We start from the raw sequence: 15,385 nt of genomic DNA, 5'->3' as shown, positions 1-15,385 counted from the left end.
TAAGATTCTTAACATGTCTCATTTGGTTTGGACTGGAAATGAACAATCTGGTCGATGTGTGTGAAGAGTGTCTGTGGAAGATTGCTGAGTTAGAGAGCGGCACCAGGATGCAGATCTCGTGGGTGCTTCTGGATAGGACCCAAAAATAATCCAAAAATGAGTATAATATATATTTACCCTAAAGAGGATGGCTGAAAATGATGCATATCATCATCATGGGGTGGAATTTCAGAGGCTCTTTTTCCTTAGCTTAACCATTCCCTGGTAAAGTATATATCTCCAGATAAAGCCTCCGTTTAGTGATATATATTCAAATATCACAAACAGATGACCACATTCCTATACAATTTAATAGCAAAAGCCATACAAATCACACAAACGCCAGTCTAAAGACAATAGGAGGGCATTATACTGAGTTAACAAAAAACGAGGATCAAAGATGTGTTTTAAGATGGGATTTAAATAACGCGTGGGAGCATAAAAAGGATAAAGACGATTGGCCCGAGAACTGAACCCTGAGGAACTTCCAAAGGGAGAGCTGCTGAGGACGATGCAGAGTCAACAAGGTTGACAGAGTGAGACCTCTAATAACAACACAATGCCCCAGGTTGATGAAGGCTCTCAGTCATCCAGGTCATAGTTTCTAAGTGCTTGTATCGTAGGCAACTGGACATGTTTCAGTTTCCTGAAAAAAAAAAAACTGAAACAACACAGCACTTAGAAGAATGCTCCAGGCGAGAGATGAGGATATTATTATGGTCTAATGTGTGGAATGCAGCAATGAAATCTGTAAGAATAAGAATAGTGAAATCCAGAGAGACGGTATTTGATTATAAATCACCTACAAGAATCTTTTTATGTCCAATGCCAAAATTCTCACTTTCAACAATATCTACACAAGGCCTCAACATGATGGTTAAATGTAGGAAAATATCATCTTCGGAATATACAACAGCGGTTTGTGACGGGAGGCAAACATCAATCACCTGCATGAACTCTCAGATGAACTAGATCTCCAGCACTTTGAGCTCATGGCCCTCTGAATGTAGGCCCACCACTTCTTGTATTGCACTAAATGTTAGCGCCAAACATAAATCGTGTGGTGCAGAATTGTGAGATGAATTTGACAGTACAATACCATCATTCATCTGCCAAGGTGAATCATCTACAGCTGAAACACCTTCACCGTACTCCAGATTTAGCCTGGATCCAGAGTCCTCTGGCCTCTATTTGTCTCTGTCTGATAAATGTGGACGAAGGCCATTTGAAACATTCGAGCAAACAGCTAACGCTTTTTTTGTTAAAACACGTCACTCGCACATACCAACCTCACGTTGGCTCTAAGGGAAAAAGTCAAGGTAGGACTCAACCTCTTGGGAGCATGAATGTCTGTATATGTGCAGTAGCAATCCATCCATTAGGTGTCGAGGTATTTCCGTCGAGCCATAGTGAGTAATTCACCTACTGACTGACCTTAATTGCCGTCAATAGAGCCATGACACCAGCATGGCTAAAAGGCATCTTTCATCTCTGCTCCTCCTGAGAATGACTCTTGAGTTAGTGGTTTGGGAGAATATCGGGGTCATGCCCTTTTCATTGCAGCTAGGCGATGCAGGATCTTAAATATATTAGCCTTTTTGTCTCAGGACAGTCATATGTGCAGACACCGTATTTCTGGAGTTGTCAGTGTGGTTGCAGTGAGCCTTTTTATCTCGGGGTCCACGATTCACAGAGAAACATACCAGTGCATAAAGGTTACATTTTCTCATTTTCGCCCCTTTTCTTGCAGTGACAGAGACATTCAAAGCCTCCAGTTAAAGCTCGGCAAACTTCTCTAAACCTGTTCCACACTACAACTGCCGAGCTGGCAAGGGCAACATCATCAGCAAGGCACAGAAGAGAGGAGCGAAGAGGTCAGTTCTCTCTTTTGCTCTTTCTGTCTCCGGCTCCCTGACAGCCCGCGATACCTGCCACTTTACTGTTCACCTGGGGAGAGTGTAGTATATAGATAAGCACTGAGATTCACACAGAAACATCCACAAGTCTAGGTCTGAGGAGACAGTTGCTGGCTGAATTGCACATCTTATGAGACTCTCGTCGGATTAGGTCAGAAGCCCGCGGCGTGATCTTACCGCACATTCCACCCACGGACACGCGATTTCCAAAATGACCAATTTGATCCCTAAGAATAAAGATATCCTTGCACGGACAGAGGCAGCAAGAAGTTACACTTGGACATTAATGAATCCATACACACACCTAAATACACATATTTTGTGTTTGGAATAATTCAGGTTTCTGACAATATTTTTGGAAGCCCAGTTGCCAGGATATATCGAAGGCTATTTTTCATGGGAAGTTGGACTATCTCCGTCTGTGAGCGTATTAGTTCTGCCACAGCAATCAGCTCACGCAAATAAAGGTCCTTCTGTCGATTAATCCACAAATTAAGGACGACATATATATTTGTTTGTCAGTTCTATTAAAAAAAGAAATAAAAAAGAACCTGCATATACACTGACAAACAATAAACTGTAATATCCTCTGACATCTTGTTCAGCTCTGACCTACTGACCAGATTTAGACGGCGCAATATGAGATTATTCTCTGCGCGATCTTTCAAGTTCATCCCCCGATGAAGTGTGAGAGATGAAGATAATCAGGTTGAACCGTTCACTTGTTTACACCGTGTCTGACCCCTCGCGCTTCTTGCCCCTTTGGACTTTACTGTAGCGTCGTTCCCAGTTCTCCCAATCAATATACAGTAATTGGCATAACGAGGAAAATAGCACTCGAGTTGTATGACTCTCTAAATCTATTATATTTGATTTCTGTTCATCTCTGTTTCTAAAGGCTTGCATTTTTTTTTTCTTTGTGAAATCATATTCATCTGTCTGTATAAACTAATTCAAGCAAAAAAAAAAAACGACAAAAACAAACACTTGATCTGTTACTGCAGCAAATGTATTTGAAGTGCTGGGTTTGTAGTCGTCCGTGTTGTAACACTAGAACACATCAGTAGATTTAGGTAAAAGCCAGGTGTGGCTCACTCGAGAGGTCCACCGGTGTGCTCCTGTGTCTCGCTTGTTTTTGATGCTGCTCCTATTGTTTCCCTTGCTCAATAATATATGGCACATATGCTTGCTACTGAGACTAATGTTTTCGGTGTGGGATTTGTGCTGGATTAAGCTTCAAAAGAATGGCTGACAGTCTATTGTTCCATGCTGGCATGCTCTGTTCCCCATAGGGCTGCGGGTTTAGTGCAGTTTGGGTTGTGTAGGAAGGAAATAGAACCAATATTACGCAATCTAGTGTTATCTTGCCATTGTGCGTAGACTATGCAATCTGGTTGATGGCTAAACAGTGAGTAACAACCCATGTGTGACAATCATAACACCGTGCCGCAACCGCCACAATCATCCACGCGTTCACTTCGGGCAGACGCCACGTAGTTTACCACGCTGGCATGCGACACAGCGTCCTGCCATAATGAACGGTGAGTGAATGAATCAGATTCTGCTCACTTTTTTTTCCTCGAGTGATCCCGACTTGATGGAAGGACTTCATCAATTGAACTAATTGAAGTATGTTTTGGTGTGATTTCGATGACGCATATAATTTCATTATGCATGGGTGAATGCATTTTCTAATATCTTAATCAGCAGCAATTACAGGCCTTTCATCGTCACATCACTGCTTCAAGAATCACAAGTGGCATCAAGGGTTGTGCACACATAGGCTCATCACTACATAGTCTCTCAGGGGTAAAGCCCTTGTCCAGCATCTTGGGAGGCCCTGATTGCATACAAACAGACGATGGTGTAATCTAAATGTGTGTGCAATGCTCCCTCCTATCTCAACAGGCCTGTTGGTGACAGAGGAGTGTGATTGCGGTAAATAGAAACCGCCCACCGCCAGTCCTCCAGTCCTCCAGGACACAGGACACCAGTTTCTGGTGTACTTGATTCTCAGTCTTGTTTAGTACTTGGCAATTACCCTTATGTGTGATTATAGTTGATCTGTTACAGGTTGGACAAGACTGAACAAGAGCAGGCACCTGTGATTGACATCAGGGTGCCTGGATATGGTTCATACAGCTCTTTGATTAAGTTAGAAGACAAAAAGAGGCATTTGTGTTTCCAGCAGAGACAATGTTCAGCTCTCCAACAGAAAAGCAGTCATTTATTTTGCACCCTGAGTAGTAAATCTCTCACATAAAGGTCCATGCGTTTGCACAGCAGGTGTGCCAAACTATTTGCCTTTTAACACCAACATCAAACATACCTCATTTCCAATACTTTATGTGCCGACGATCCGGAGATATTCAGACACAGTTTGATCTTTTCTATATTGAAACTGCGGGGCGTTCCACAGCCGCTCCACTATGCACAGCTCTGACAGTGTAGGAACAGTATTCAACAAGCCCTGTGCAGGAGAACTCTGAAGGACAAGGCTATACGTTCATTTCCCCCCAAGTCTCGGGGTGTAACTACACAACACGAGCTCTCAGAACCGAAGTAATGAATTATGCTGATGGCCAAAGACGGTAAATCAAGTAATGCCGGACAGGTAGCATGATTACTCTCGCAGAAGGGAACGGTAGCTTAGCAACACAATTACAACAAGTTGATCTTGGTGGAGAAGGCTCGCCATGCATCAGCTAGCCTGTCAATTCTGTGTTAGAGTAACTGTGGGGCATCAATCCCTGCAGCCTGGGCTGCAAAGACGACAGAAAAACGAGACTTTCTTGAAATTAGATTGTTTTTTTTTCCAAGAGAAACATTAATAACAAGCTGGAGGGTGAACACATCATGAAGTCTACCAGGCGCTGCATATTATCTTTTCTTGTTTCTCCAACGTTAACCTTGCCCAATGTCAGTTCTTGTGAGGTCAGTGGTTAGTCAATGCCTTGCTTTGAGTAGATACCAACGCTCAGACTAAACAATCTGAGACATTGATGCAAGAAACAGGTATTGATAATAAAGCAGAGGTCTGTGTCACAGCCAAAAATGCGTGTGCGAAAGTTGGAAACTTGGTATTACTCACCGGTGTGTTTCACATCTCGGTCCAGGGCGTCCCTCAGGAGGAATGAACAAGATTCACCAGCAGTGAAAAATGAGGCAAGAGAGAATTTTGCAGCTGTTTTCTTCTTCTTATAAAGGGAATTTACTTTTGCTTTTCTGTTTTTCTTGTCTCTGTTTTCCTCCCACATTGACCCAAAAACTCAACAGCCATACAGGAAAAGAAAAAAAAAAAAAAAAAAGACAAGCCGGGGCCTACTTGGAACACAACTTGTCATTTGTTCTTCTCGACGCCAATAACTCCCCTGACTTCTTTCCGCTGGATGAGACAGAGCTGTGATAAAAGCCCCCGGAGACGGCAGAGGAGTACTCAGGAGATTTGCATAATGTGCAGAATGCCTCTTGAGTCTTCTTGCTGGTACTAATGTCTGACCTGTAGAGAGACCGGCGCTGATTCTCATTCAAGCCACACTTTCCCTTGGCATGAATACCCCCCTTCAAATCAAGAGACAGAGCAAAGGGTGATAGATGGAGTGAGTCAGGAAAAAAAAAAAACGGCAAAGCTGGAAAAGCCAACATAGTATTCCAAAAATCATACAGCTGGTGGTGGCGTTGGAGAGGTTTTGTGCTCCCGGTGTGTATCCCCGTGTGCCTCCGCCTCTCCGTGTCCACCTTGTCTCCAGCTGTGGTAGAGGCACTGACTGATAAAGCGGTGCTGCCGCCGCTGCTGCTGCTGCTGCTGCTGCTGCGTCCTCCCTGCTACAGCAGCAGTCTCTGCTCAAATAAATGCCTGGTCTGTCACAGTTCTCTGCTGCAACGCATTAGATTCATCCTTCCTCTCTCTCATACACTCCCTCTCCCTCTTTCTGCCCTCCTCCCTCCTTGCTGACTCTCCTTCGTTCACTTGCACTCAGTCACACGTGAGGAGACACAGTGGGAGCCTGGAATACAAATAGGCTGTCTTCCTTAAAAGACGTGATTGTGCTCCTTGAATCTGATGATTTTTTTTTTTTTTTTTTTCTTCAGCCAGACTGAGGGGATTGATAGAGTAGATGTGATCTCTAGATCCCTGACTCAGTGTCTTTGATCCGCCTTATCTCCAACAGACTAAGCTGTCTGTGAGTGCTGCTCCGACTCTGGACGGCAGACTATTCCAATCAACGGAAAAACAGAGAAATTGTCTAGAAGACGAAGTCTATTTCAAGATCACAGCTCTTGAGAAAACCTGGTTCAATTGTGCATCTGCGTGAAATGCCAGTAGTTTTGACTTAGTGGCGTTGCTGTCCCCACTGGGTAAAAAAACTCAACATGGACCTAACAAGACACACTGAAAAGCCACAATAAATGAGTGTTTAATCTTGGAGATGGACATGGATGAAATGGAGTACACCTAAACCTTGGTTTTCATAAAAAATTTAAATGTGACAGAGGAAATGTGACAAACAAATTAGTTCTTATAGTCATTATAAAGAAAAAAGACAAAAGAAAAGAGAGGGAAACCATCCAGGCTGCAGCTGCTTGAAGGATTTTAATTTTGTAACGGATATTAAATGATATAATCATGGATGTCACCAAAACAATCATGATGATCGTTTTGTTTTTTTTTGTTTTTTTAATCTTTTTACATATTAAAAATATATGCCCAAATAAAATGGCCCAAAACAATGAGAACTTTGTTTTATAATTTGTGTTGATTTGTGTACTCACATGATGTTTAATGTTTCCTACAATTAAACCCAGAGAAATCCACGAGGTTACTCAAGAAAATGGCGCGTTGCGTCAGGTGGCCACTATTTCAGGCCGAACAAGGCTACATTTGAGGTGAGTTAACATTTTAAAGCGCGACCTCATAACTCATGTATTGTTTATCTTCCAGCAAACAGCTTCACTGCATTAGCTGTGAGCTAACGTTAGCCAGCAGCCTGTGTTTCTCTGTCCTTGAATTTAAGTCAAATGTCAGCATTCAGCACTCACCACAGACTGCAGTCCCATCTCTTCTTTTTCCCTTTCCTTTCTGTAATGTCTCCATGAGGTGAAGTACATTTACCATCCAGCTCCAGTCTGCAGGCAACATTACAGTAACGTGACATAAACACAGACAATGGAGGCCTCTCAGCAGATCGCTGCTGCAGTCAGGCCGGTAAATAGGAGTGAAGATAAATCAACTTTTGTCCTCAATAGCTACAAGTCATCTCTGAGCTCGTCTCCCTTCAATAAACTGCTTCAGACTGGCGCAGAATCCAATGTGACTCTCTAGAGTCAGCTATGAGCAGTTTACCAGCAGCTCCTCCCCACAAAACACTCACTTTTTTTCAATAATAAATAATGACAAATAAATAAATACATAAATACATAGTAATATGTCATTTCCTGATTTATAAATTATAGTAATAATGTTTGTTGCAGGCGGAGAAAACACATCTTTGCGAGAAGTGTTGGATAAGCGTTGATTCAATCTACGGTATTTATTTTAGCTGCAGTTGTGATTATCATGCCGTGGTGTGTGAAGAGGGTTCTGCCAGAAGTGTGAATTAAAGAAGATGTGTCATCACATTCAGTCAACGAGCACAGAGAGCAAAGGTGGCGAGGCAAAATTACAGCGCATTCTGAAAATGTTCTCGGTACTTTCATATAATGCGAGATGGACGATAATGGCGAAGAAAGGTATTCGCGGCAGGATTGTCATGCACGCACTGAATGCACAGTGGGGAGGAAAATAACATGCATGTACAGACTTTAGTGATGGTCGGTAGATTGAACGGTGACTTCAGCTACTGTCTTTGTTTTTGCTTCACACGGTCTTTTGCATCACTTTGGGATCTGGCAAAGTTGTGAGGCGCCTTATTAATTGCTAATCGGGCATTAATTGTTCATGCTGCAACTAATCTGCCGGAGTCGTTTCTCTTGCCTGGGAAAGTGCACGTGTGACAAATAACATTAACGGTGGATGTGTTGCCTTTTTACGTTTGGCGCCAGCGTGCGCAACACCAGGGTCCTTTAATTGCCATTCCTAAATGACATTAGTCATGTTATTAGACACAACTTTATTGACAAGAAAAAGTGTCTGTGAGAGCAGAAAGAACAAAGACTCCCAGGACGGTTCATGACCTACAGCTTTGGACCAGGCTTCAGTTTAACACACGCTCTTAGTTTTGGAGCGACGTGATTGCAGACCTGTTCCTCTGCTCTGCCAGCAGGCTGATTGTACCGGGCTTTTTATTGCCTTATCGTGTCTTCTCACTGCAGACTGGAAGCCCGACTGACTATCTGGTAAAGTGCCTGTTAACTTTACCGGACTCGTCAGACGGATCTGATTTGGGGCCGGAGTTGTTGCTTACTGTATCACAGACTGATGGATACAATTACATTTCTGCTGTGCTCTTGAGATATTGAACACCTTATTTGTGGCTTGACCGACCGGTGTGAGTGCTCTGGGGAGGCTGTGATTTTGAGAAGGCTCATGAGATCTCGTAGAACAGTTTTGCATTGGCCACAAACATTGCAGGGATGCTGTAAGATCACAGCTGGTGGTGCAGAGCTGAGAACTCAGACTATATAATGACATCTTCAGTGGTGCACAGTACTCTTTTTGTATTATTATTGATTTGAAACAGCAAGATATGCCTGCTCTGATATATTAATTTGAAAATGTTTTGCCCAAAAGCAGACAGCCGGCGTGAACCCCGACATATTATAGGTTCAAGAATCCATATCGACCACAGTCAACCACAGTGAGGAGTTAAAGAGGGAGAGAAATACACCAGACCCCATTTAAGAATCACTCAATTCTGAGAGTTTTTGACCTCGGATTGACTTCTTGAACTTTGTGAAACACTGACTGTGACAAATCCTTAATTATATTGGCCTTCCCGCAAATTCGGCATTTGTCAGACATTCATTTCCATCTTTTCTTTGTGCAAATGTGGATGTGTTTATTTGCATATAGGGCAGGGAAGCTTGACCCTTTACCTAGTGAAGCATGCAGAGGACAAGAGATACAAGAAAAGGATGTACTGTATGTGCTTCTTAGCTTGGACAATTAAAACCATTACAATTATTTTGTGCTACCATGTACGAGGCAGCTTCTATGCAATAGTTGTTAAAAAAGAAAAAAAAAAAAAGCTGTTGAAAACAACAGAAATTACAGATCACAGAGGTCAAAAACCCAGAGTCAGGTTAAGAATAACCTCTAGATCCTCTTTTCTATGTGCTATTCCATTACCCAGCTCCAGAGGGTGATTTCGCCATCTCTGACCATTTATGCCTCCGATTATCTTATCTTGTTTCCATGACAGCTCGAGCTCTCGTGTGTTTAACTTGGACTGTGTTGACGTTTTTTTTTTCTTTTTTCCTCTTTCTTTTAGAGTGTGTTGCCGCTCCTTCTGTGAAACGAACATTGTTTTTGTCAGCCCTTCGCGAACATACGAATGTGGCGTGTTTTTCAACCACGCTTTTTAATCCCTTGCCTCCGCCGTGAACTGTGCAGCGTGCAGACAGATGGCATTTTATTTTTGTATTCTGGATCAGATTCACAACACGCGAGTCAATTAGATTCTTGTGCTCTTTCTCTCTCACACGTGCACCAACGCAGAAAACGGGCAAAAAAAAAAATGTTGAGACCAAAACCTAAGGCACAGGTAAAATCCAGATTGAAACCTATTTATTTTTCTGATGATTGTTTTCTATATATGCTCTTCATGCTATCTGCAGCGATCAATATTGGGTTGGTGTGCATTGATTTTGATCTATTTTCACAAGCTTTTACTCCGCCTTCGCCGTCTCATTAGCTCTTTTCTCAAATCTCCGAACAAGCTCAGCGTCTTTTCGTTCTCGTGTGAATCTGCTCGGCACACGTTCCTGCAGAACCGACTTTTTGACGCAACGACCTTCAACCTTTCAGCGCACCGCTGTGTGCAGCTGCAGACCACAGCGACGCCGACACAAGACCGGTGTTGGTCTCCGATCAGCTACAATATACAAGATGTCGTGACTTTTGAGTTTAAGGAAAAAGAAAGAAAGAAGAATAATAAGTCAAATAAGCTTCACCTCGGGAGTGTCTCTTTGTTTTTTTGCCTTTAATGTGATATAATTATTCCAGGCTTCAGACCTCAGGCTCGTGGTTCCTCCTTTCCTGCGTCCTGACTGTTTCACTTCACAGCCATTACTCCATATTTTTAACATTAACTTGAGACTGATTTAATGAGGTTAATATTATGCAAGTAGGGTCTTTAAGTAGGAAATTAAAACTTTCCTCCGTTTGCACTCACTGTGAGTTGCCTTTGGAAATAACATTGTCTAAATGGCCTGGATGTAAAATGTAAATGGTCGCTTTATGTCATCGAAACACATCCGTTAAAGCTTGACGTTTATTTCTGAACTCAACTCGGACCCACATTTCTCAGCATCACTCCCGAGGAATCGCAGCCGAAGTTTGACGTGGGCTAAAAATAATCGGCGGGTCATTTCGGGAATTGATGGGATCAGGATTTTTATGATACTGAGAGCAGACACACAATGAATGCACATGAACATCTCTCCCGCTTGGAGTTGTGCCAGAAGAAATTAGCTCTTAGTTGAGTTCGACTTCCATTTGAATTCACGTTTTTAAAGGGACAGTTCACCCCAACATCAAAAGTACGCTGAACCTCTCACATCAAGGTCTGCTGATAATCGGAGTCGTGATTTCTGTAAAAGAGAGATTGCTGTTGAGTTTTTGAAATGTGTTTTTTTTTTGCACTAGTTTCATCATATCAAAGTGAAGGCAGGCATCCTTACAGCCAATAAAATATGGACTTTTGATTTTGAGGTGAACTGTCCCTCCCTATAATGCAATAAGGTAATGAAAACATCACCAGTCGAACCTTCAAAAGGAGGAAAATGGTGTGTTCGTTTCAGGAGCGTTACCGTCGCCCTAACACATATCTGACGTTTTTGCAAAATGTTTCACGTCTAAATGAAATACGCACATCAAAGAGGAAACAACACAGGGAAGCCACCGTCCCTCAGAACTGCAGGCCGTCGGTCTCCCCCCGCCTGCTTTTAACCTGCTGGAATGATGCCTGCCTGTCGCCTGGCGGCACGCACACCCAGTACACATACTCATGTGTGGAGTTAGGTGGCGTAGATACAGTGAAAATCGACATCACGGAAGAAAAGAGAGCACAAGAGAAAGAAAACACGTATAGCTGAGAGGGAACACAAAGTAGAGTACTGCCGGGGAGAAAAGTGCCCCTAAATGATGTAAATAACCGTTATCACAAGCAGGACATGGTTGGGGTTTAGAAAAGAATAAAACATAGGCCACCTCCTTAACATGTCATATCACAACAGCCCATCTTTCCCGTGTTGATTCTATGTTTAAAGAAAAACTGAATTGTGCAATTGAAAGCTGAAAATACATTTGCAAGGAAATAAGCTATAAAATAAAGACATGTATTCTCTCTTCTGTCAGGTGACAGCACCTCCGTGACTCAGAGCTACCAAAGCTTTGCAATGATCAATTCACGTCCAGTGAGAGGCAAACAAATACTCCATAAAAGCACAAAAAAGACATTTGATTATCTGTCTTCCAATTTATAATTTATGGAAGTGAAGTTGACTCTTGGAACTGAAGATTGTTGGCCAGTCTTGACCATTTTTTAAAGACACGTCACTGGCATAAGCGGTAATTAATGCAGTATAGATGTGAGAGGCTGCTGTGAAGAGAGAGATCATGGAGATTGGCGTGGGACTAATGTTAGATTCCCAGTCTGCCCATGTCTTCATGCACGTCATGATGTATTTGTGTGTTTGTCTCCACTGCTCGTAGAATTTCACGTTGACTAATGCGCTTCAGCTAGGCATCAAGAGATTGTTTTTATTGTATTTTTGACAAATTGTCATATTTCAGCATTTCATGTTTTGAAAATACTGGGATTGAAAAGCAAATAGTGTTTCATATAGGACATAAATGGTGCTGCACCTACTGCACAATTTCGCCAGAATAAATGTTGGCAATGTACGTTTGTGCAAACCATGGATATGATGAAACTTAACGTTTCGTTGTGTCACGTCTTTCTCACGTTTCTTTAGGTTCAGTTTTCCATGTGTAGCGTTGGGAAAATATCAGGATTTGGCTCAAAAAACCTGCTTCTATCGCCACAAACACAACCTAAGATTTTCCTTAAAAAAATCTCCACGTCATGTTTACAAATGCTGGAATGCTCGGTCTTGATCTGCATTTTAACAGTCTGGTTATAAATATGTAATGTGGACATGATTTGACGTGCATTGTGGAAATGTCAAATATGGTAGGGCGCCTGTGACACATGTCACAAACATTGACTGCCAACATATTATCCTGGCGACTCGGCTGTCAAGTCGGTGTGGGTGTTGCTGGAAAAACACGAGGTCAATGAGGACGAACATATGCAAACTCTGCCACCCAGACGGGCGTTCAGAAGGTCAGACAGATGCCGATCAGGCACAGTCTGTAACTGCTCACACATTCTTGAGACCAGATCGAGGTCAAAGTGAAAACATCGGTGTAGGTGCAGCTTGGGGTTGTAAGGCCTTCAAACTCAGGTAATCATTTTGTAAACTCCTCACGCTGGAACTGTGTTGCTGCCTCGTAAACAATAAGAACTGGTGAAACAGCACCGAATATCAGGAAAACTTAAGTTCTGTATGTTTCAACATGGCCTGTTCTGACAGCACTGGAATGTCGATTGTGAATAAGGTTGCGAAGGTTGACATCCTCCGTCAAATTGAGTTTCCACGTCCACAAAACAAGACAATGCTATTCAGTTTGAATCAAGCTTGAATCAACACCCACATGTCAAGCTTGGACACCTGTAACTCACAGCCATCAATCTTTTAAGAGACGACTCTATTTTTAAATCTTATTTTTCGGTTCCCTGAAGGCTTCTACAAATAGCGGGCTCGGCACTTCTTCAACATGCTTCTTTCAGACAGACCACTGCTAAAACCCCTTTGTAGGCAGAATAAATGTTTATTTTCTGCCTGTGCTAATTACTTATTAGCAGCACACATATGTTTTCCCTTAAGTGATTTATACTTCAGTCCCCCCCCCCCCCATTTTTCTAAATTAATTACATCAGAGGTTCAAAGAAATGGTGGAAATGCTAATGTGGCCCACTAACACCACTGCTGTAGGAGCGGGAGAATCCAGGTCAGAAGAGAGCGGCTCTTCGGGCGCCACATCCACGCTCGTTCCGCCCGTAGAGGCGGAGCACAGATCAAGCTACGCGCTTATGCGGAGCCAGATGTTTTGGAGATCATTAACACTAAAACGCTGCAGCCTTTGACAAGATCTTATCGAGACAAATTACTCTCATTAATTCCATTTCTTAATGGTCAGTAGTGTGGGATTATGTCTAAGAAAGGGGTTTTGTGTTTTTTGTGTTTTTTTTGCTGTGTCGCAGTTAACAAAAGCTGGGTTGAATAATACGAGTGAACAAAAAAAGAAAGGACACAAAGTCATGCTTGTGCTGCCTCACCAGTTTTCACACATTTGGAGATATATATATAAAAATCAAAACCACTTCCGTCCTGATGTTCAGACACAGCAAATGCCCTAAAGACCCAGAACGTGGAGCCATCGAGACTGTCACACTGCTACAGCATGACAATGTATTAATCACAAATTGTGTCCTGCAAGTGACAAGGAGAGAGTGCGCTGAGTGAAACAAGGCCCTCGGTGGGGGATTTGCCGGTGGGCCCGTCCCCTGAAATGGCATGTGATGATAACCTCCTTGTCTTCTGCTCCGAGATTAACAACCAGGCGGGCCGCATAGATGGATATGCTCTGGTGGTCTGCTTGGACTTGCGAGGCGTAGAGGTCAGAGTCTATCTAAACAGCAGATGGTTCGTCGGGGCCTCTTAGGGAGCGTGCTAAAATGGATTGAATACACAAATCAAAGTCTGCGTTTGAGCGCTTGCTCTAGCTGCAATGGAGGCTCGTTACAGAACTACATGAATGCGGCGGAATCTGACATAAGTCTCACACGTGTGAATCCACAGCGCGCAAACCGGAAAAGGAATATTTCACTGTAATCGCTGTAATACTCGGAAAACAGGAGGGAGAGTTTATACGAGTGCAGTTCTAGTAGACGGCAGCAGTGCTAATTAAACAGGCTGAAGCCATAAACAGCGACAATACACAGAATGCAGTCTTTCTTCAACGCTGCACAGCTTCCGATAACAGCTGACATTGAACCACCAGCAATTCTGGCCCTCTCTCCTCAGCCAACCCTGCCTGTAAATGCCTTTTATTACGATAATAAATAGATTACAAACATTGCCTTGGCTATCAAAATGAAAACAAAAATGTTCGGTGGCACCTGTCACCGCCTTGTGATGTGAGTCGCGGCAGATGTTGTTTCCTAAAGCAGATGAACCATTCTAACAGGGGAGGATCACAGGGACGGCCGCGTTTTTAAATTTGAATTCTCCTCGGAGCTCCATATTTCCAACATCTGGAGTATAAACAATCGTATCAGGCACGGCAATCAGAGGAGGAGGATCATGCGTGAGATGAAACAAGCGTGTTCATACATCATTAACCGGAAGGACCAAGGTAAATGGCCCCGGATGCAAATACATGCACACATGCTCCCGCACTAAATTGACTCTGCAAACAGAGCACATTAAACATGTTTCAAACTAAAATGCATAAATGTCAATGTCAAATGCACTCGTCCAGGGCTTTCAATAAACTATAAAGTAGAACAAGCTACTAAGAAGATATTTGGGAGTTTGACACATGTTATTGTGAAATAATACATACGATTTTCTACATATTACATTTACATCAAGACATGTTCCTAACCCAACAGATCCTCATCGGTGTTGGGTGGCAGTACTTTTGAAAGTAACTTGTTACAAAACAAAATGACTGCCATTATCAATTAATTTGTTACATCACAGCGTTGCCAACTGAGAAAATGCACTTGTAGAGGAGCGCTTCTGTCTCGTCAAAAGTAATAACCCCTTTGCGGTTTCTTTAAAAATGTTGCTGCTTGTATTGTTCATAGGATTTATGCCCTCCTGTAGATGCATTTACTACACCGACAACACACAAAGCATATTCTACACAGCAATCTGTAACTCTGCAAGCTTACGACAAACGCAAAATGCCCTTCACAACTCTTCATTAATCTTTTATGCCTGATTACAAAACATTAAATCAATGGTCACAAGGGCACACACAGGCAAACAAGTTCATTCAACACGTATCTTATTTTTATTTTTTTTTTGTAATTTGACTGCAATGAGGAAGTTTAAATGATTTGAAGCACATGAAAGGAAACAGAAGTTGAGGCTACCTGACAGGCAGCCTTTTGGCTGCTTATGATCAGACTGTG

General features: G+C 42.6%; 1 protein-coding gene across 1 annotated transcript in view; it reads right to left on the bottom strand.

Annotated features, from left to right (window-relative positions):
• The window catches only part of lrrc4ca (leucine rich repeat containing 4C, genome duplicate a), a 178,599-nt gene extending 172,734 nt beyond the window's left edge, over window positions 1-5,865 (bottom strand). Inside the window, exon 1 of the mRNA XM_030426537.1 lies at window positions 5,047-5,865. The gene's annotated coding sequence lies outside the window, so the exon portion shown is untranslated. The remainder of the gene's footprint in view (window positions 1-5,046) is intronic.
• Between the last annotated feature and the right edge of the window lie 9,520 nt (window positions 5,866-15,385).

The sequence above is a fragment of the Sparus aurata genome, chromosome 8 (assembly GCF_900880675.1).
Source record: "Sparus aurata chromosome 8, fSpaAur1.1, whole genome shotgun sequence".
In the NCBI taxonomy this organism is placed as follows: Eukaryota; Metazoa; Chordata; class Actinopteri; order Spariformes; family Sparidae; genus Sparus; species Sparus aurata.
This window is presented reverse-complemented; position numbering and strand designations above follow the sequence as displayed.